We start from the raw sequence: 22551 nt of genomic DNA on the forward strand, positions 1-22551 counted from the left end.
TAGCCGCGACGTCACCGCAAGCTATTAACGCGCTCATTTTTAAAAATGAGCGCGTTAATAGCTTGCGGTGACGTCGCGGCTTGTGATTGGTCGCGTGGCCGCGACCAATCAAAAGCCGCTACGTCTTTGAAAGTCATTAACGCGCTCATTTTTCAAAAATGAGCGCGCTAATAGCTTGCGGTGACGTCGCGGCTTGTGATTGGTCGCGTGGCGGTCACATGGGCGGCCCGCGACCAATCAGAAGCCGGGACGTGATTCTCAGGTCCTAAAAGCGCTGATTTTGAACAAAGAAGCCTGCCGGTTACCCGCGCTGAGTTCAGGGGCCGCCGGAGAGGTAAATATATCAATATTTTTTATTTTAATTCTTTATTTTACACATCCCTATGGATCCCAGGGCCTGAAGGAGAGTTTCCTCTCCTTCAGACCCTGGGAACCATGAGAATACCTTCCGATACTTGATGTCCCATTGACTTGTATTGGTATCGGATATCGGTATCGGCGATATCCGATATTTTTCGGGTATCGGCCGATACTATCCGATACCGATACTTTCAAGTATCGGACGGTATCGCTCAACACTACTTAGATGTCATTCGAGTGCAGTCCGATGTTCCCCACACACCCATAGACTTACATGATTGAGTGCAATCCGAATATCAGATCAAACACAGGTATGCAGCGTTTTTTTCTTAGGAAAGAATTTGACATGTGCACGGCTCTGTATAGATTGACATTGGTCCGAGAGTGATCCAATGTTTTGTCAGATCGCACTCGGAGAGAAAATATGATCGTTTGCACCTGCCCTTAAAGGAACACTCCAGTGATATTGTTTAAATTTTTTCATATTTTTGGAAGTGCATTGAACAGCAAGGTGGAAAGAGAAAAAAAAATCTCTTTAAATCTTCAGCTGTGAACGAGCTGAGTGTGACCTGAGCGTAAGTGTGAACGGCGGTAAGTGTGACTTGAGATTCAGTGACTTTGGATTCAGGGAGTTTCCAAGGGAGGATTTACTGAATTGCTGTCTGTGTTTTATTAATACTTTGCATTTATTTTTTATTTAACGTTTCTGTCTGGTGCAATCACCATTAGGAAATGTGCTCCACTATTGTTAATGCCATCCAGTGCACATCTTGCCACATGTATGCAGTCCTTGAGCAGCCGGTCGAGGGTGCATACTGCTGTGCTAGATGTGAGCATTTGGAAGCCCAGATTCTGAATCTAAATGTGCAGCTGGCAACACTGAGATCCATAGACAATATGGAGAGGAGTCTTCTGCTCACAGAGCAGACGCTCAATGGGACAGATGAGGGGGAGATAGTGGGATGGAGCTGCAGGACAATGAAGTAGCAAGCTGGGTGACAGTTAGAAGGCCGGGTAGAGGGAAGAGTGCCAGGGAGGCTAGTCCTGATCTGGCACACCCCAATAAGTTTGCTAAGTTGGCAGATGAGGGGGGTTCCAGTACAGGGGTAGCACTGCTGCAGCCAGGCATGTCCACTGAAAGCCGGGGGAGTGACTGCTCCAGTAAGGAGGTAAATAGGAGAGCAGGACAGGCCAGACAGGTGCTGGAAGTGGGGGATTCAATTATTAGGGCAACAGATAGGGCAATCTGTCACAAAGACAGGGATCGTCGAACGGTGTGCTGCCTACCTGGCGCTCAAGTCCGACAAATTGCTGATCGGGTTGACAGATTACTGGGAGGGGCTGGTGAGGACCCAGCGGTCATGGTGCACATTGGCACAAATGACAAAGTTAGAGGTAGGTGGAAGGTCCTTAAAGATGATTTCAGGGAATTAGGCTTCAAGCTGAAAACAAGGACCTCCAACGTAGTATTTTCCGAAATACTGCCTGTACCACGTGCCACGCCAGAGAGGCAACGGGAGATTAGGGAGGTTAATAAGTGGCTCAAAAATTGGTGTAAGAAGGAGGGGTTTGGGTTCCTGGAGAACTGGGCTGACTTCTCAGTTGGCTACAGGTTCTACGCTAGGGAAGGGCTGCACCTCAATGGGAAAGGTGCAGCTGTGCTGGGGGAGAAAATGGCTAGAAGGTTAGAGGAGTGTTTAAACTAGGGAATGGGGGGAGGGTATTCATTTTATAGGAGGGGAAGATAGTGCAGATAGAGACCTGGGCACAAATAAGGAAGTTGGGGGTGGCGGTGGAATGGGGGGTGTGTTATGAAAGGTAATTCAGTACCACAATGAACATAGAGGTCAGCGCACATACAGTGACCTGGCAATAACCCAAAAAACAAGAACGAGCTCTGAGACGTGGGAACTCTGTTGACCGCAATCCCTAATCCTCTCCAAACCACACTAAAGGCAGCCGTGGATTGCGCCTGACGCTCCCTATGCAACTCGGCACAGCCTGAGAAACTAGCTAGCCTGAAGACAGAAAATAAGCCTACCTTGCCTCAGAGAAATACCCCAAAGGAAAAGGCAGCCCCCACATATAATGACTGTGAGTTAAGATGAAAAGACAAACGTAGAGATGAAATAGATTTAGCAAAGTGAGGCCCAACTTTCTGAACAGAGCGAGGATAGGAAAGGTAACTTTGCGGTCAACACAAAACCCTACAAAAACCACGCAAAGGGGGCAAAAAGACCCTCCGTACCGAACTAACGGCACGGATGTACACCCTCTGCGTCCCAGAGCTTCCAGCAAGCAGTAAAAAACAAATTGACAAGCTGGACAGAAAAAAACAGCAAACAAATAGCAAAGAGGAACTTAGCTATGCAGAGCAGCAGGCCACAGGAACGATCCAGGAGGAAACAGGTCCAATACTAGAACATTGACTGGAAGCCAGGATCAAAGCACTAGGTGGAGTTAAATAGAGCAGCACCTAACGACTTCACCACATCACCTGAGGAAGGAAACTCAGAAACTCAGAAGCCGCAGTACCACTTTCCTCCACCAACGGAAGCTCACAGAGAGAATCAGCCGAAGTACCACTTGTAACCACAGGAGGGAGCTCTGCCACAGAATTCACAACAGGGGTGGGGTTAGAACAATTAATAATTTAAGAAAGAATAGAGGTGCAGAGAGATACATAAAATGTATGTATACTAATGCCAGAAGCTTTGCCAATAAAATGGATGAATTAGAATTAATGTTGTTGGAACTTAATTATGACATGGTGGGGATATCTGAGACATGGCTGGATGAGAGCCATGACTGGGCTGTTAACTTGCAGGGCTATAGTCTGTTCAGAAATGACCAAATGGATAAGCGAGGGGGAGGGGTGTGTCTATATGTAAAATCATCCTTAAAACCCATCCTGCGTGATAATATAGGTGAATCTAATGAAAATGTAGAATCCCTGTTTGTGGAGATAAGGGGAGGGGGAAAAATAATAAATTACTGATAGCGGTTTGTTATGAGTCTCCAAAAATAATGGAAGCAATGGAGAATATCCTCGTAAAGCAAATAGATGAAGCTGTGACTCAAGGAGAAGTCATTATTATGGGGGACTTCAACTACCCTGAAATAGATTGGGGAACAAAAACCTGCAGTTCCAGCAAAGTTAATCGGTTTTTGACAACTATGAGAGACAATTACCTTTCACAACTGGTTCAGGACCCAAAAAAGACGGGGGGCACTGCTAGACCTAATATTAAACAACAGGCCAGAACGCATATCAAATATAAGGGTTGGGGGTCACTTGGGGAATAGTGATCACAAAATAATAAGTTTTCATGTATCCTTTAATAAGATGTGTAGTAGAGAGGTTACAAGGACACTAAACTTCAGGAGGGCAAATTTCCAACGGATGAGAGAGGATCTTGGTGCAATTAACTGGGACGATATCCTGAGACACAAAAATACACAAAGAAAGTGGAAGACATTTATTAGCATCCTGGATAGGACCTGTGCACAGTATATACCGTATGGGAATAAACATACTAGAAATAGGAGGAAACCAATATGGCTAAATAGAGCTGTAAGGGGCGCAATGAGTGACACAAAAAAAAGCATTTAGAGAATTAAAGGAAGTAGGTAGTGAGGAGGCATTAAATAAATACAGAAAATTAAATAAATTCTGTAAAAAGCAAATCAAGGCAGCAAAGATTGAGACAGAGAGACTCATTGCCAGAGAGAGTAAAAAAAATTCCCAAAATATTCTTTAACTACGTAAATAGTAAGAAACTAAAAAATGATAGTGTTGGCCCCCTTAAAAATAGTCTGGGTGAAATGGTGGATGAGGATGAGGAAAAAGCCAATATGCTAAATGACTTTTTTTCATCAGTATTTACACAAGAAAATCCCATGGCGGACAAAATGACTAGTGATAAAAATTCCCCATTAAATGTCACCTGCTTAACCTAGCAGGAAGTACGTCGGCGTCTAAAAATTACTAAAATTGACAAATCTCCGGGCCCGGATGGGATACACCCCCGAGTACTGCAGGAACTAAGTACAGTCATTGATAGACCATTATTTTTAATCTTTAAAGACTCCATAATAACAGGGTCTGTACCACAGGACTGGCGTATAGCAAATGTGGTGCCAATATTCAAAAAGGGGACAAAAACTGAACTCGGAAACTATAGGCCAGTAAGCTTAACCTCTACTGTGGGTAAAATCCTGGAGGGCATTCTAAGAGATGCTATACTGGAGTATCTGAAGAGGAATAACCTCATGACCAAGTATCAGCACGGGTTTACTAGGGACCGTTCATGTCAGACTAATCTGTTCAATTTCTATGAAGAGGTAAGTTCCGGACTGGACCATGGGAACTCAGTGGACGTAGTGTTTATGGACTTTTCAAAAGCTTTTGATACGGTGCCACACAAAAGGTTGATACATAAAATGGGATCAATGGGAATAGGGGAAAATATGTGTAAGTGGGTTAAGAGCTGGCTCAGGGATAGGAAGCAAAGGGTGGTTATTAATGGAGCTCACTCGGATTGGGTCACGGATAGCAGTGGGGTACCACAGGGGTCAGTATTGGGCCCTCTTCTTTTTAACATACTTATTAATGACTTTGTAGGGGCGTACAGAGTAGAATTTTAATAATTGCAGATGACACTAAACTCTGCAGGGTAATCAATACAGAGGAGGACAATTTTATATCACAGAATGATTTATGTAAACTAGAAGCTTGGGCTGATAAATGGCAAATGAGCTTTAATGGGGATAAATGTAAGGTCATGCACTTGTGTAGAAGTAATAAGATGTATAACTATGTGCTTAATTCTAAAACTCTGGGCAAAACCGTCAATGAAAAAGACCTGGGAGTATGAGTGGATGACAATCTCACATTTAGTGGCCAGTGTCAGGCAGCTGCTACAAAGGCAAATAAAATAATGGGATGCATTAATAGAGGCATAGATGCTCATGAGGAGAACATTATTTACCTCTAAACAAGTCACTAATTCGACCACACTTAGAATACTGTGTACAGTTCTGGTCTCCAGTGTATAGGAAAGACAAAGCTGAACTAGCGCGGGTGCAGAGAAGAGCGACCAAGGTTATTAGAGGACTTGGGGGGTCTACAATACCAAGATAGGTTATTACACTTGGGGCTATTTAGTTTTGAAAAACGAAGGCTAAGGGGTGATCCTATGTTAATGTATAAATATATGAGGGGACAGTACAAAGACCTTTCTGATGATCTTTTTAATCATAGACCTGAGACAGGGACAAGGGGGCATCCTCTACGTCTGGGGGATAGAAGGTTTAAGCACAATAACAGATGTAGCTTCTTTACTGTAAGAGCAGTGAGACTATGGAACTCTCTGCCGTGTGATGTTGTAATGAGTGATTCATTACTAAAATTTAAGAGGGGACTGGATACATTTCTGGAAAAGTATAATGTTACAGGGTATATACACTAGATTCCTTGATAGGGCGTTGATCCAGGGAACTAGTCTGATTGCCGTATGTGGAGTCGGGAAGGAATTTGTTTCCCCAATGTGGAGCTTACTCTTTGCCACATGGGTTTTTTGCCTTCCTCTGGATCAACATGTTAGGGCATGTTAGGTTAGACTATGGGTTGAACTAGATGGACTTAAAGTCTTCCTGCAACCTTAATAACTATGTTACTTTGTTACTTTATATTCTTACTGTATTATTTATTTATATAGCAACATTGATTCGATGGTGCTGTACATGAGAAGGGGTTACATACAAAATACAGTTATCACTTACAGCAGGGGTGTCAAACTGCATTCCTCGAGGGCTGCAAACAGGTCATGTTTTCAGGATTTCCTTGTACTGCACAGGTGATAATTTAATAACAGCTGTGATAAAGACCGCTGTGTCGGTCAAAACGCGTTGCCTACCTCGCATGTGCTATGGTGCTGTCCCAGGAGTTGTTTCTCCATTTTAAAAGTTGGAATAAATTTTCATGATTTTACTGAAGCTGGAACCATTCTCTTTTCGTTTATGGAATCCTACTGCATTTTGTCAGGACGAAGTTCCGGGCTTCTTGCAATGATCGGTGAGCTGGCTTTTGCCATATATTCTGTTTAATTCTTGATAATTTAATCACCAACTCATTATTTGTGTAGGTGATTAAATTATCACCTGTGCAGTACAAGGAAATCCTGAAAACATGACCTGTTTGCAGCCCTGGAGAAATGCAGTTTAACACCCCTGACTTACAGTAAACAAACTAACAATGACCGACTTTTACAGAGGGGAGAGGACCCTGCACTTGCGGGCTTACATTCTACAGCATTATGGGGAAGGAGACAGTAGGCTGGGGGATGCAGCAGTTCTGGTGGTGTTGAGGTGGCAGCGTGGTCATTGCAGACTGTAAGCTTTCTTCAACAGATGTTTTTTCAGGTTTCGTCTGAAGGATCCAAATGTGGTGGATAATCGGACGTGTTAGGGCACAGAATTCTACAGGAGGGGGATATTTGGGAGAAGTCTTGTAGGCAATTGGGTGAGGAAAGAATAAGTGTGATGGAGTGAAGGAGGTCTTGGGAAGAACAGAGATTATGTGAGAGAAGATAATGGGAGATTAGTTCGGAGATGTCCGGAGGAGAAAGGTTATGGACGGCTTTGTAGGTCAGTGTTAGTAGTTTCATCTACTAGCAAATAGTATTGTGTATGCCGAGAGTGTATTGCGACACTTACCAGTTGCCATTGTTGGCCATTTCCAGCGCCGCTCCGATCCAATCCAACATCAGGTGGTCACATTTATTACCTGTCAAATCACACAGTGCATTCTGTATGGAACAAAGGTCACTTTCTCACATCTTTACCTGAAGATTTTCTTGGCCCAAGTTTAGGATTTATCTGTTATTATAATGTGTTACATACATACTGTAGTTTTTTTTATATAGTAAGACCTATGCTCATTTGAAGAAAATTGCATTTTGCAAACTAATGGAAGTCTGATTCTTGTTTTACATATATTTTCAGACAGAACCAGCGCGGGATTCCTGCTGGGGATCAAGTGATGGCTGTTAAGAAAAATTATCTCTCCCACAGAGCAGTTCTAGATGAAAATATCAGAAGTTCTGCCAAAGTATTGAAATTTTTACGTAAATCTATTTTTGAACTTCACTGAGACTTTCAGCTGTGACATCCTTAGGAAGAGGCATTTTCACTTCTACAACCCACTTAAATGCTTTTTTGACATTTGTTTATGATCTCCATTGCATGAAAACTATGATGATGTTTGATGCTTTAGACATTTGTAATACCTCTATTGTATTTGTAATGGCAGAAATGTAATTTAAAAAATGACATATTTCTGAATCTTCTCTGGTTTTATGTATTTTCAAATTATTCAACCATATGACATTTCAACAAATAATGTATGTACTGTATGCATCAGTACAATCAGTGAACAAGCAGAACTACAATATTAGGAAATGCATTTTTCTTGAAAAAGTGTGTGGATCTAGGTGCCCACTCCTCTCCTATACTCTATGGAAATGCAGTATAAATATCCTAAGTACAATTCATTCTCATTTTCAACCTTTGTAATAGAAATATCCACTTATCCTCCATGTTCTACACTGCCATGTTCTATACTTGTCCCTAAGTGAGGGCTTTCACACCTGGGCATCCATACCTTAGAGACTTTAACCCCTTAAGCCCCGAGGGTGGTTTGCACGTTAATGACCGGGCCAATTTTCACAATTCTGACCACTGTCCATTTATGAGGTTATAACTCTGGAACGCTTCAACGGATCTTGGCGATTCTGACACTGTTTTCTCGTGATATATTGTACTTCATGATAGGTGGTAAAATTTATTCGATATAACGTGTGTTTATTTGTGAAAAAATGAAAATTTGGAAAAAATTTTGAAAATTTTGCAATTTTCCAACTTTGAATTTTTATGCCACACAAAATAATTAATAAGTAACATTTCCCACATGTCTACTTTACATCAGCACAATTTTGGAAGCAATTTTTTTTTTGTTAGGGAGTTATAAGGGTTAAAAGTTGACCAGCAATTTCTCATTTTTACAACACCAATATTTTTTAGGGACCACATCACATTTGAAGTCATTTTGAGTGGTCTATATGATAGAAAATAACCAAGTGTGACACCATTCTAAAAACTGCACCCCTCAAGGTGCTCAAAACCACATTCAAGAAGTTTATTAACCTTTCAGGTGTTTTACAGGAATTTTTGGAATGTTTAAATAAAAATAAGCATTTAACTTTTTTTCACAAAATATTTACTTCAGCTCCAATTTGTTTTATTTTACCAAGGGTAACAGGAGAACATGTACCCCATAGTTGTTGTACAATTTGTCCTGAGTACGCTGATACCCCATATGTGAGGGTAAACCACTGTTTGGGCGCATAGCAGAGCTCGGAAGGGAAGGAGCGCCATTTGACTTTTCAATGCAAAATTGACTGGAATTAAGATGGGACGCCATGTTGCGTTTGGAGAGCCCCTGATGTGCCTAAACATTGAAACCCCCCACAAGTGACACCATTTTGGAAAGTAGACCCCTTATGGAACTTATCTAGATGTGTGGTGAGCACTTTGACCTAACAAGTGCTTCACAGAAGTTTATAATGCAGAGCTGTAAAAATAAAAAATCATATTTTTCACAAAAATGATTTTTTCGCCAATTTTTAATTTCCCAAGGGTAAGAGAAGAAATTGGACCCCAAAAGTTTTGTCCAATTTGTCCTGAATACGCTGATACCCGATATGTGGGGGTAAACGACTGTTTGGGCGCATGGCAGAGCTCGGAAGGGAAGGAGCACCGTTTGACTTTTCAATGCAAAATTGACTGGAATTGAGATGGTACACCATGTCGCGTTTGGAGAGTCCCTGATGTGCCTAAACATTAAAACCCCCACAAGTGACACCATTTTGGAAAGTAGATCCCCTAAGGAACTTATCTAGATGTGTTTTGAGAGCTTTGAACCCCCAAGTGTTTCACTACAGTTTATAACGCAGAGCTCGGAAGGGAAGGAGCGCCATTTGGAATACAGCCTTAGATGGATTGGTCTGCAGGCGTCACGTTGCATTTGCGAGAGCCCCTGATGTACCCAAACAGTAGAAACACCCCAAAAGTGACCCCATATTGGAAACTAGACCTCCCAAGGAACTTATCTTGATGTGTTGTGAGAACTTTGAACCCCCAAGTGTTTCACTACAGTTTATAACGCAGAGCCGTGAAAATAAAAGTTCTTTTTTTCACAAAAATGATTTTTTAGCCCCCAGTTTTGTATTTTCACAAGGGTAACAGAATAAATTGGACCCTAAAAGTTGTTGTCCAATATGTCCTAAGTACGCAGATACCCCATATGTGGGGGGAACCACTGTTTGGGCGCATGGCAGAGCTCAGAAGGGAAGGAGCACCATTTGGAATGCAGACTTAGATGGATTGGTCTGCAGGCGTCACGTTGCATTTGCAGAGCCCCTGATGTACCCAAACAGTGGAAACCCCCCACAAGTGACCTCATATTGGAAACTAGACCTCCCAAGGAACTGATCTAGATGTGTTGTGAGAACTTTGAACCCCCAAGTGTTTCACTACAGTTTACAACGCAGAGCCGTGAAAATAAAAAATCTTTTTTTTTCCCACAAATTTTTATTTTTCCAAGGGTAACAAGAGAACTTGGACCCCAAAAGTTGTTGTCCAATTTGTCTCGAGTACGCTGACACCCTAAATGTTGGGGTAAACCCCTGTTTGGGCGCACGGGAGAGCTCGGAAGGGAAGTAGCACTGTTTTACTTTTTCAACGCAGCATTGGCTGGAATTGAGATCGGACGCCATGTCGCGTTTGGAGAGCCCCTGATGTGCCTAAACAATGGAAACCCCCAATTCTAAATGAAACCCTAATCCAAACACACCCCTAACCCTAATCTCAACAGTAACCCTAACCACACCCCTAACACTGACACACCCCTAACTCTAATCCAAACTCTAATCCTAACTGTGTTAAATGTAATCTAAACCCTAACTTTAGCCCCAACCCTAACCCTAACTTTAGCTCCAACCCTAACCCTAACTTTAGCCCCAACCCTAACCCTAACTTTAGCCCCAACCCTAACCCTAACTTTAGCCCCAACCCTAACTTTAGCTCCAACCCTAACCCTAACTTTAGCCCCAACCCTATCTTTAGCCCCAACCCTAACCCTAACTTTAGCCGAAACCCTAATCCTAACTTTAGCCCCAACCCCAACCCTAACCCTAACTTTAGCCCCAACCCTAACCCTGACTTTAGCTCCAACCCTAGCCCCAACCCTAACCCTAGCCCTAACCCTAGCCCTAACCCCAGCCCTAACCCTAACCCTAATCCTAGCCCTAACCCTAGCCCTAACCCTAACCCTAAGCAAAAAAAAGTTAAATGTTCATTTTTTCCTTCCACATTGTTTCAGTTCCTGTGAAGCACGTAAAGGGTTAATAAACTTCTTGAATGTGGTTTTGAGAACCTTGAGGGGTGTAGTTTTTAGAATGGTGTCACACTTCGTTATTTTCTATCATATAGACCCCTCAAAATGACTTCAAATGTGATGTGGTCCCTAAAAAAAAAAGGTGTTGTAAAAATGAGAAATTGCTGGTCAACTTTTAACCCTTATAACTCCCTAACAAAAAAAAATTTGGTTTCCAAAATTGTGCTGATGTAAAGTAGACATGTGGGAAATGTTATTTATTAACTATTTTTTGTGACATATCTCTCTGATTTAAGGGCATAAAAATACAAAGTTTGAAAATTGCAAAATTTTAAAAATTTTCACCATATTTCCGTTTTTTTCATAAATAATCGCAAGTAATATCGAAGAAATGTTACCACTAACATGAAGTACAATATGTCACGAAAAAACAATCTCAGAATCAGCGGGATCCATTGAAGCGTTCCAGATTTATAACCTCATAAAGTGACAGTGGTCAGAATTGCAAAAATTGGCTCGGTCATTAAGTACCAAATTGGCTCTGTCACTAAGGGGTTAAAGAGTATTGAACTTTTCGGCTTTCACCATTTTGCTTTCATAACTGTTTTTGCCCTTTTTACGTATATATCTTTTATTTCCCCATCTTTTTATACATATTAAGCATTGTACCTGTTTTTGTGTACGAAAGCCTAAAACTTGAACAGCTTTGCCTTGTTGCCCTAAAGAACCTAAGTGTCTTCGTAATGACTAAGTGGTACTTTGTACACGTGACTTGTGTATGGCCTGTGGGCCCTGAATACATTGTTTTCATGACATTGGCACTTACCTCCCTTTTGGTAAATTGTGGCAGCATTGAGCATGTAGAATGTTTGTGGACTGGTAAGGAGTATGTGCTGCATTCACGCTGTTGCATGAGAGAGGGGAAAATATTAAATTGAGCTGTAAAGTGACATCAAACCCTTATAGTCACCCCCATCCATGTGATGGAGGAGACTGAATGAGGGTCCGACATAGGTAAACTCCAAGGTCAAAGTACATCAGTGTCAGATTGCACCAGCTATTGGGAAGTTGGTTATGGTGGCGCTCTCGTCGTGGAAAAAATGGTGATTGGTGAAGAGCAAGAGACCACACCAGGAGAGAACTTGTTCAAGGACTGAGAGGGTTAAATTGGATCTAATGAGCTGCACATTGACACCCCACTGCAATACAGATCGCATCATCTGTTGGCTCATGGGAGACAACCAAGGAGGAAACCAATATTGAAAGAAAATGTAAAAAAAATGAGAGAATTTGGAAAAATGCATATTGACAAGTTTCTGGGAGACTGTGATTTGGACAGATGAGACAAAATTGGAGCTTTTTGGAAAGCCAGATCAGCTCTATGTTCATGGAGAAAAAAATGAAACACATAAATAAAAGAACAATGTCCTAGTGTGAAATATAATAACACCAAACAATAACATTTCAATGTAAGAAAAACTGTCACAATTAAACACTTCAATAGAGAACAACCCACATGCCTGTCAACACAGCCCAGCCCCACCAAAGAATGTATATATCAAAAGACAGCTAAAGAACAATGAAGAAAACTGATGATAGCAATGAATGATAAGAATAAGCAAAAATAGAATGATTGAAGGTAATCTGTCAGCAGGTTTTTGCTATGCAATCTGAGAGGAGCATGATGTAGGGACAGAGAGCCGTGATTGCAATGATGTATCATTTACTGGACCACTTGTGATCATTTTGATAGAATCCCTATTTCTTCTACTGTAGTTGTAGCAGAAGCCAGAATACTGAGCTGCGTATAACCCCGCCCACACTCCTGATTGGCAGCTTCCTGAGTACACTGTGCATTGTCAGTAAGCTGCCAATCAGTGGTGGAGACGGGTTTACACAGATTAACCTGACTGGCTTGCACTTGAGAAATAGTCAGGCAGTGATTATATCTTGCTGATAAAACAGTGATTATATTGAAACTCCAGCACAAAGCCTAGTAAGTGACACATCCTAGGAATCAGGCACTCAGACCCCTACATTATGTTGCTCTCAGGTTAAATAGAAAAAATCTACTGACTGACTCCCTTTAAAGAAAGTAAGCAAAACTCAGTTTTTCATTGAGGCTATGCGGTGCCAATGCAGAATACTGATCCTTTTGCATTCACTTTAGGAATGTTTTTTCTTAATGTTGCCACCACATATGTGGCAGCAATGAGTGCGTAGAACCCTAAAGTGTCTTGGGATTAGTTTCAATTTGGAAAATGAAATATGATCCTGCAGACCAGCATCCTTAGCACTTTTAATATCCCAGATGTGTTCCAATATGCAAATAGGTAACTCTTTCAAATCGAGTCCCACATAAATAGGCCACATGGGCAAGACACCAAATAAATGACTGCTGGAGATCTACAATTGTTGTATGTAACATTTTGTATTCTTTCTGCTCAGGGAAGTTGATAAATGTGTCTGGTTTACCATTAAATCTGCATGAAGAGCAGCTGTCACATGGTGTAGAGCCCCACTTTGGACGTCGAGAGCCAAAAAATGAAGTAATGTTTGTCTATTCCCGTCAGTCAACAGAAGTATGAGAGTTAAAATGTTTTAGATCTTTTTCATGTTGCAAAGTAGGCCAATATTTCTGAAATATTTATCTAGTCTCATCCCAATGACTATGGAATCCGGTAATGAGCCGGACATTTTCATGTTCTTTTTTTGTTACATTCATTTAGAAATGCAATAGATCATCACATTTATGAAGTCTGGCAGCTTTATATCCATGATCAACATTGCGTGCATGGCATCTGTGTTGTAAAAATGTATTGTTCCAAGTCCTTGGACTGTTTTTCAAAGACCGCTGATTGTCATAGATCCTCAACAAGTCCTTATTGTTCTGTCCAATGATCCAGGATCCTTCATTTTTTAGAGTTCAGGTCATAACTGGTCACAAGGCGTTCATTTTTTTCTTCTTTCTTTTCCTGTTAATTCTCTTTTTTATTTTATTATTATTTGTCTGTCACAGTTTTTTCTGTCTTTTACATTTACACGCACAAACATCTCACACCTCACACATACATCACATCTTATTTCAGTATTTGCAGTATTTGTCTTTTGGCACATATTTTTATTTGTCCCTTTTATTTCTCTATGATTATTTCAATTTTTCAAGATGGCCGCTGTCACATTGTGCACGTGTGCACTGAGAGCTGAGCAGTGGGTGGGGCAGACAGACTTGTGAAAGCGTTGTCTGCAATTGATCAATGTGGCCTCAGCGTCCTCATCAACCTGTGCTGGGCAATATACAGTGCTCACGGTGCCTGCGCCATGTAAGTACTGTACACTGTGATGGATTAGTCTCATTGGCTGCCCCTCACTGCCCCATCTGCCTGTTCCCCCTATATATACCTGCCTCTCCGTTCCACTCACCACTCCCGGAGGAAGCATTTATGAATTGCAACTTACAGTGTGAAGTGGATGTCAAACAGTACTCTCTATCACATGGATACTCCGGGTTTGTATTGAGTAGTGTTGAGCCACCTCCCTAGTATTCGGGTTCGGTTCGGTTCATTGAACGTTCGACGAACACCGTTGAACCCCATTGAAACCAATGGCAGGCAAACGCAAACACATACAAACACATAGAAAACACATAGAAAACACCTTAAAAGGTGTCCAAAAGCTGACAAACTGCTCAGAAAACACAACAAACACATGGAAAAGTCACAACTACATATAGTCACGCGAAAAGAAAAGAGGTGGAGGAGTAAAAGGAGGAGGAGACACAGGTATAGGCATGTCATGCCCTTCTAAAATCACGAAAGGCTGGAGTAAAAATCTAAAATCACTCTACCAACACCCAGATGTCTTGACAAAAAAAATTAAAAAACAAATATCTTTAGGTAGAATGGCGGCGGGTCCATTCAGAACACTTTCCTTAGAAGATGTAGTGGTACCCCCATTGGGAGTTGTGTGAAAAAATAAACCAAATACATTCAGACTAATCCACCATTTGTCATATCCAAGAGGCAGGTCAGTAAACGACAACATCGACGCGGAACCAAGTACAGTACTATGTACTTTGACGAGGCAATCAGGCGGGTCAAGAAGTTGGCAAGGGGCACCCTAATGGCCAAAACAGACATTGAGGGGGCATTTCGGTTACTACCTGTGCCTCCTCCGAATAGTGTCCTCCCATTGGGCTGCTTCTGTGAAGGAGCATATTACATATATTGCTGTTTGCCCATGGGGTGCTCCATATCCTGCTCACTATTTGAGGTGTTTAGTTGCTTCCTCGAATATTATCCATTACCTCGACGACTTCTTATGCCAGGGCCCAAAAGATTTGCTACAGTGTGAAAACACGCGGTAGTCCACCTGTGAGAAGGAGAGAGCTGGAGGGAGAGTGGACACCCCAGAGCCGAGGGGTTAGATTGAGAAAGAAAGAAGGCGCTGTAGCTTCCTTCATGGGTGGGGTATTCTGCTGAGTAGCAGAAATTGCTACTAGGCCCAAAAGGATTTCATGGGCCAGATGCCATTAAAAAATAGTACTTAGTTAAACAGGCGGTGTTGCTTGCTTCACGGGTGAAGTATGCTGCTGAGTAGCACCAAATTCTACTAGGCCCAAAAGGATTTCCTGGGCTAGATGCTGTTACCAAATAGTAGTTAGGTAAACAGGTGGTGTAGCTTGCTTCATGGGTGGGGTACGCTGCTGAGTAGAACTAAATTCTACTAGGCCCAAAAGGATTTCCTGGGCTAGATGCCGTTACAAAATAGTAGTTAGGTTAACAGGCGGTGTAGCTTGCTTCATGGGTGGGTGTTGTGAATTCTGTTGTCGGGCTCCCTCCTGTGGTCATGAATGGTACTTCAGCTGGTTCTGTCCATGGACTTCCTCTGGTGGGTGTTTCTGAGTTTCACAGGTGACGAGGTTAATTCGTTAGCTGCTGCTCTATTTAACTCCACTTAGATCTTTGCTCCATGCCACCTGGCAATGTTCCAGTATTGGTCTAGATCACTCCTGGATCGTTCTTGTGACCTGTCTTCCCATCAGAAGCTAAGTTCCAGCTTGTATTTCTTTGGTTTGCTATTTTTCTGTCCAGCTTGCTATTTAATTTGTTGTCTTGCTTGCTGGAAGCTCTGGGACGCAGAGGGAGCGCCTCCGCACCGTGAGTCGGTGCGGAGGGTCTTTTTGCGCCCTCTGCGTGGTCTTTTTGTAGGTTTTTGTGCTGACCGCAAAGTAACCTTTCCTATCCTCGGTCTGTTCAGTAAGTCGGGCCTCACTTTGCTAAATCTATTTCATCTCTGTGTTTGTATTTTCATCTTTACTCACAGTCATTATATGTGGGGGGCTGCCTTTTCCTTTGGGGAATTTCTCTGAGGCAAGGTAGGCTTTATTTTTCTATCTTCAGGGCTAGCTAGTTTCTTAGGCTGTGCCGAGTTGCATAGGGAGCGTTAGGCGCAATCCACGGCTATTTCTAGTGTGTTTGATAGGTTTAGGGATTGCGGTCAGCAGAGTTCCCACGTCCCAGAGCTCGTCCTTATTATCAGTAACTATCAGGTCATTCCGTGTGCTCTTAACCACCAGGTCCATTATTGTCCTGACCACCAGGTCATAACAGGTGGGTAACGCTGCTGAGTAGCACTAAATTCTACTAGGCCCAAAAGGATTTCCTGGGCTAGTTGCCGTTACAAAATAGTAGTTAGGTAAACAGGCGGTGTAGCTTGCTTCATGGGTGGGGTACGCTGCTGAGTAGCACTAAATTCTATTAGGCCCAAAAGGATTTCCCGGGCTAGATGCCGTTACAAAATAGCAGTTAGGTAAACAGGCGGTGTAGCTTGCTTCATGGGTGGTGTACGCTGCTGAGTAGCACTAAATTCTACTAGGCCCAAAAGGATTTCCTGGGCTAGATGCCATTACAAAATAGTACTTAGGTAAACAGGCGGTGTAGCTTTCTACAAGATTAGGGAGTCAGCCACTCCTTATGGATCATTTGCATCAAAGCTGTTCCATCCAGCATGTCCACATGGATATTCCCTCTGAACTCTGCTTATACAGGTACTGTACAGATCAGGTTTTTAAATACATCAGATAGGGATTATATACATTAGTTAGGACTGCTCTATATGGGTATACCTTGACGATTGATGGAGCAGCTTAGTATACATTTTTTTGCAAAAAAAGTATCAACTAAATATCCTGTTTTTTCCATCTTTTGACTAGCACTTGCTTATTACTGTGATTTTTTTTTACAACAGAGTATTTTTGACCTCACTGTGCTCTTTTGTGTCTTCATATTTCAAAACTGTGCAGAAGGGTGCACAGGTCCCTGATCTGAGACCACTCCTGCAGCGTGATTTGCCCCACCTCTTGATCTCATTGGCCTAGACTATACATCATAACGTATTGCACCGGGGCTCGTCGTTGCTGGCACAGTCGCTGCAACGTGTGCAGAGTTGAATTCCACCGTGTGGGCACATCGCATTTCAGCCGGTGAACTGGCAGGCCCAATGACTTCTGTAGAGATGTAAGTCGTTGAGCTGCGGGATACGAATGGCGGAAGTGAGCACACCGCGACTGTGCCCTCTGCAGAAGCCCATCTAGTCCAGGATAGTGGGATAAAAATTGCTGGACAACCAGGTTCAAAACGTGAGCCATACAAGGCACGTGTGACATTGCCCCGGCAAAGGGCTGCACCCAGGTTTGCAGCATTGTTGCACACAGCCTTCCCTGGCTGCAGGTTGAGTGGAGACAGCCATTGATGGAACTCGGTTTCCAGAGCTGACCACAACTCCTCAGCTGTGTGACTCACATTTCCCAGACATTTCAATGTAAACACTGCCTGATGCCATTGAGCCCTGGTGACAGCATAGTGAGGAGGTGTGCAGGATTTTTTCTGCGCAGTTACAACGTGGATGGCATTACCAGACAGGCTTTGGGTGCAGGTGTAGGACTGAGAGGAGGTTGAGGAGGCAGAAGCAGTGGAGGAACTTCTAGATACATAGGATTGACAAGCATCTCGTGGGAACGGCAAGACTTGGACAGCAGCCCCTTTTCCTGATGTCGCCATAGTTACCCAGTGCCCAGTCACCGACATGTAATGCCACTGTCCATGTCTACTTGTCCAAGTGTCTGTGGTGAAATGCACCCTGTTACACACAGAGTTTCTCAAGGAAGCGGTGATGTTGTGTGCGACATGCTGGTGTAGCGCAGGCACAGCTTTCTTTGAGAAGTAGTGGCGACTGGGCATCTGGTACTGGGGCACTGCGATGGACATAAGGTCTCGAAAATCCTCTGTGTCCACCAGGCGGAAAGGCAGCATTTCTGTAGCCAACAGTGTGCAGATGGAGAAATTCAACCTCTTAGCTTTGTCATGGCTAGGAGGAAATGGTCTTTTACTTGTCCACATTGGAGGGACTGAGGGCTGGCTGCCGTGCTTAGATGGAGTTGAGTAGGGTGTCCCCGGCAAAAAACTGGTCTGTGAGGAAGGTGCAGGCGGAGATGTTATGTTGCCTTGATCAAAATGTGGTGTCGATGTTGGAGAGCGCTCAACAACAACAAGTGTTTCCACTTGCAAATGTCCTGATGACCTGCCAACCACACTGGCTGTTGCGGGTAAAAAGGTGTAAGGTCTGCGTCCAAAACCATGTGCGACTGCTGTCCCCACAGTCACAGAGGATGAAGAGGACACGGATGCACTTGATGGGGCAGATGGTGGTTGACCCGGCCCACTAGGCTGCATTGTAGCACAGTGAGCTTCCCACTGCAACTTATGCCTCATATCCATGTGACGGTTCATGCATGAATTAGTCAAGCTAGTAATTTTTTGTCCTCTACTGAGATTTTGTTGACAAATCTTACAGACAACATGAGTTGGGTCATCCTTTGCAATGTCAAAAAATGCCCAGGCTATGCAAGCCTTAGAGCAGTGTGACCTGAAGAGCCACCACAACTTCTGGTGTGAGGCACAGTTGCGGTTGAGGATGCAGTTGTTGACGTGCTTCCAGTACTCCGTCTCTGTCCAGGAAGGCGCAACGTAACCTCGTCGTCAGACTCGTCACTAGCATCCTCCTCCACCTCCTCTGCTGACCTCATGGATTGGCGGACTGGGGGTTGACAGTAAGTGGGGTCTACAACGTCGTCATCATCATCCTGTGTGTTCTCACACCCATCGTCCTCAGAGCCAACCTTTTCCTGCCCTGACCGAAAAGTCAAGTTTTCGTTCCAATCAGGTGTCTCAGTCTCATCATCATCTTCCTCATTGTCTCCACCAACAGGAGTTACAGTTTGGGAACGAGGGTCTACATTATGCTCAGAACCTTCTTCATCTGGGCTTGGATCCGACTCACAAAGATTCTGGGCATCAGTGCAGATCATTTCCTCATCTAAATTCACAGAAGCTCTGGAGCAGACCTCTGATTCCCAGGCTATAGTATGCGTAAACAGCTCTACAGACTCAACCATGTGTGTTACCCCATGCTCAGATGGGCGGCTGGAGACTTGGGAGCTGTGAGGAAGCAAGTGTGATTGAGGTGACAACTCTGAGGACTGGAGTAGTTGTGATGTTGAAGTTGACATGGAGGAGAGCCCATTTGAACGAGCACTTGATATCCGTTCAAGCACCTGCTGTTTGTGTGCCTCATCTGGAATTTTTGGCGATGCTTGTAGCGATGGTCGTAAGAAAGGGATATATCCAGATCTCAGGGATCTGTTAGGCTCACACCCAGACATTATATTCAGAAGGGGTAAGTCATTGAAAGATGCATTGGTTCACAGCCACTACATGAGACCAAGAGCAGGGGGTACGTGGCTGGATAAGAGACGGTGTGGTTTTTTTCGTTGTGGGGATTGCCAGATGTGCAAGTGGATGAAACCTGGCAAGGCTTTTGCTAGTTCCTCCACAGGGAAGGTTTTCTATCAGAGGGATTTCTCCAATTGCAGATCCACAGGGGTGGTGTATATGGCCACTTGTCCGTGTCCTAAGGACTACATTGGAAAAACAAAGAGGGAGCTGCTTAGCATGGTAGGTGAACACATGGAGGATGTGAGAAACAACAGGGATACCACCCTGGCAAGGCATATGAGAGATCAACATCCTAGAGACAGGTCTAATATTAGATTTGCGGTCATTGAGGTGGTGAAACCCAACCCGAGAGGGACATCGCAAGATCCTTTATGCATGCCACGGCGATTCTGCGCAGTACGCTTCCCAGTGTATGCGTGCCATGGTGATTCTGCGCAGTATGCTTCCTAGAGTATGTGGAGGTTACGGAGGCGGACTCTTGGGTAGACTGGAAATGGGACGGGTATGGAGCCCGGGCGGACCTTTTAAATCTGTCACCATCGGGACACATGTTTCTTGATCAGGGCCTCCTGATGAGCCGAAGAGGCGAAAAGCGTTGATGTGGTACTGGGGAGAGGTGGACAGCATGCTGGGGCTGGATGAGTATTAACTAGCCATATGATATCTGGAGGCATACTCACCAGTGTATCCACTCACATCATTGATAGCATGTGTGCAGCATATTGGTAGTAGCATTGACTACTTAATGGAGTATAGTTTGGGGCTCTAAGGCTGCTTATATTTAACCACCATTGTTAATTTCTCCCACATGTTCCTTATTGTTTTTATGGCACGGTGTGGGGTCTAGTAATCCTTAGACATAGGATTTATCTATGTCTAGTTGTTAGGGGTTCCTTTAGTTGTGCTATTGGGCAGTGAGACCCTGGGTTGACATTAGGGTTCAATAGGGACCGCAGAGCCAGCCTCCGTGGAGTGGGGGCGCCACAACGTTTCCCCTAGGGCGCAAACCCCCGCAGGTAGGCAGGTACCAGTTTATGTATCAGTGTAGGAGTACTAGGTCCTCATACCAGTTTGTTCCCGGTGGGTTTTGTATTTTTTGGGATTACCACAGGTTGGTGGTATTTTAAACATTTTCTAATAAAATAGATTTCACGGGGCATTATATGATTTACAATTTAAAGGGATATATCATATCAGATTGTCCACAAAAAGAAGTAGACATCTTACTTTGGCTGGAAGATGGTATTTCTTCTGCAGATGTTACTGTTGCTTTACCACCTACACCACGGACACAACCTTTTTTTCCCTTTCCAACACGCATATTCCCCATTCCACCAGCAGCAGGCCTTTTGCCACTCATTTTAGTGCTTAACTAATTGGCAACTCTGTATCTGTAGTTGTTGGCACAACAACCGATGGATGAAAACCGAGCAGAACTGCGTGGCCAAACTGTGGTACTAGGCCCAAAACTATTAACTGGGTTAGATGCTATAAAAATTGAGATACACAGGTGGTATAGTTAGTTTCACAGGCGGGCTACTCTGCTGACGTGTAGACACTGCTCCTAGGCCTAAAACTATTAACTGGATTAGATGCAGTAAAAATTTAGATACACAGGCGGTGTAGTTTCACAGGCGGGCTACTCTGCTGACGTGCAGACACTGCTCCTAGGCCCAAAACTATTAACTGGATTAGATGCAGTAAAAATTGAGATACACAGGCGGTGTAGCTAGCTTCACAGACGGGCTACTCAGATGACTATCAGACAATGCTACTAGCCCAAAAGGATTGGCTGAGCTAGATTACACCAAATGCTGTGACAAACACTTGCACAGCACTGGTACAGTGCTATGAACTGCTGTAACCTACCCTGAAAAGGGCTGATATTACAACTAGTCCCGACTCCTCCCAACTCCCTAACCCTATCTCTCTGAAAATTTGCTCCAAAAAAACACTCTTAGACTGTATAGTGCCCACAGCAGCAGCGGTGCCGTCTAACACTAAGCTGCAGCAGTGAGGAAATGGTGGCGACGGGGCAAATGGCTGGTTCTTATAGGGCAAGGACATGTGACATACACAGTCAATGACACATGCCCTTGCTTGTGTACATCACATGCACATTGCTGTGTGTGTGTGCACTGCTAATAGGCTGAGAGACTGCACCGCCCCACTGTAAATGCGGGAAAAAAAAATGGAGATCGGCATTATTTCAGCACAGATCTATCCCCCGCCCACTATACACTGAAACAGTCTATTAACAATGATAAACAGTTTTATTGTGCAAATCAAGTTAGCCTTTTGGTGAACGAACCGTTATCAAACAGAAACTCAAACAGCCGAATTTTAAGCAAATTGTTTGAGTTCGTCGAACGACTCGAACACCGCCCAAAACAGCTCGAATTTGAAATTGGCGAACAGTTCGACTCGAACACCGCTCATCTCTAGTATTGAGTCCTTATGGGTTTGTATTGAGTCCTTACTATTTTATCTACCTGGCTGTACTCTTTATTTCCTAGTTTATGTTTACTTGTACCCTATTTTTTGCACTTACTACTGTATATTACATGATGCCTTTTATAGGAGCTTATTTTGACAAATATTTGTTGAATTGACGGTGACATAATATGTTTTTAGTACTTATTTCATGCAATATCATAGCGTGCCTTGTACTATAAATGTCTGCATTAATTACCAGTCCATAATACTTGTTTATTACTCATCCTGTTGGGTCCCTTCACCTTGTATGGTTTTTTCTTGTCATCATACTGTATATGTTTTTGAATCTGTACCTGTCCAGACATTTGTGGTATTTAATAAAACATTTTTATTTCACCCACGTTTGGATTACTTGGTTTTCACTGGCCTTTTGTTAGATTTTTTTTTTCTCATTACTACGGATGAGTGGATCGCTTCACAGAATTCCATTCCATGGTCAGTGCT

The 22551-nt window shown here is 43.3% G+C and overlaps 1 long non-coding RNA gene across 3 annotated transcripts in view; it reads left to right on the top strand.

Moving 5' to 3' along the window:
* LOC138642600 (uncharacterized) overlaps positions 1 to 8191 on the top strand; it is a 482117-nt gene extending 473926 nt beyond the window's left edge. For all 3 annotated transcript variants that reach the window (XR_011314070.1, XR_011314071.1, XR_011314069.1), the window contains one exon: positions 7366 to 8191. This is a non-coding gene — a long non-coding RNA (uncharacterized lncRNA). The remainder of the gene's footprint in view (positions 1 to 7365) is intronic.
* The last annotated feature ends 14360 nt before the right edge of the window (positions 8192 to 22551 follow it).

Source organism: Ranitomeya imitator, chromosome 6 (assembly GCF_032444005.1).
Source record: "Ranitomeya imitator isolate aRanImi1 chromosome 6, aRanImi1.pri, whole genome shotgun sequence".
NCBI lineage: Eukaryota > Metazoa > Chordata > Amphibia > Anura > Dendrobatidae > Ranitomeya > Ranitomeya imitator.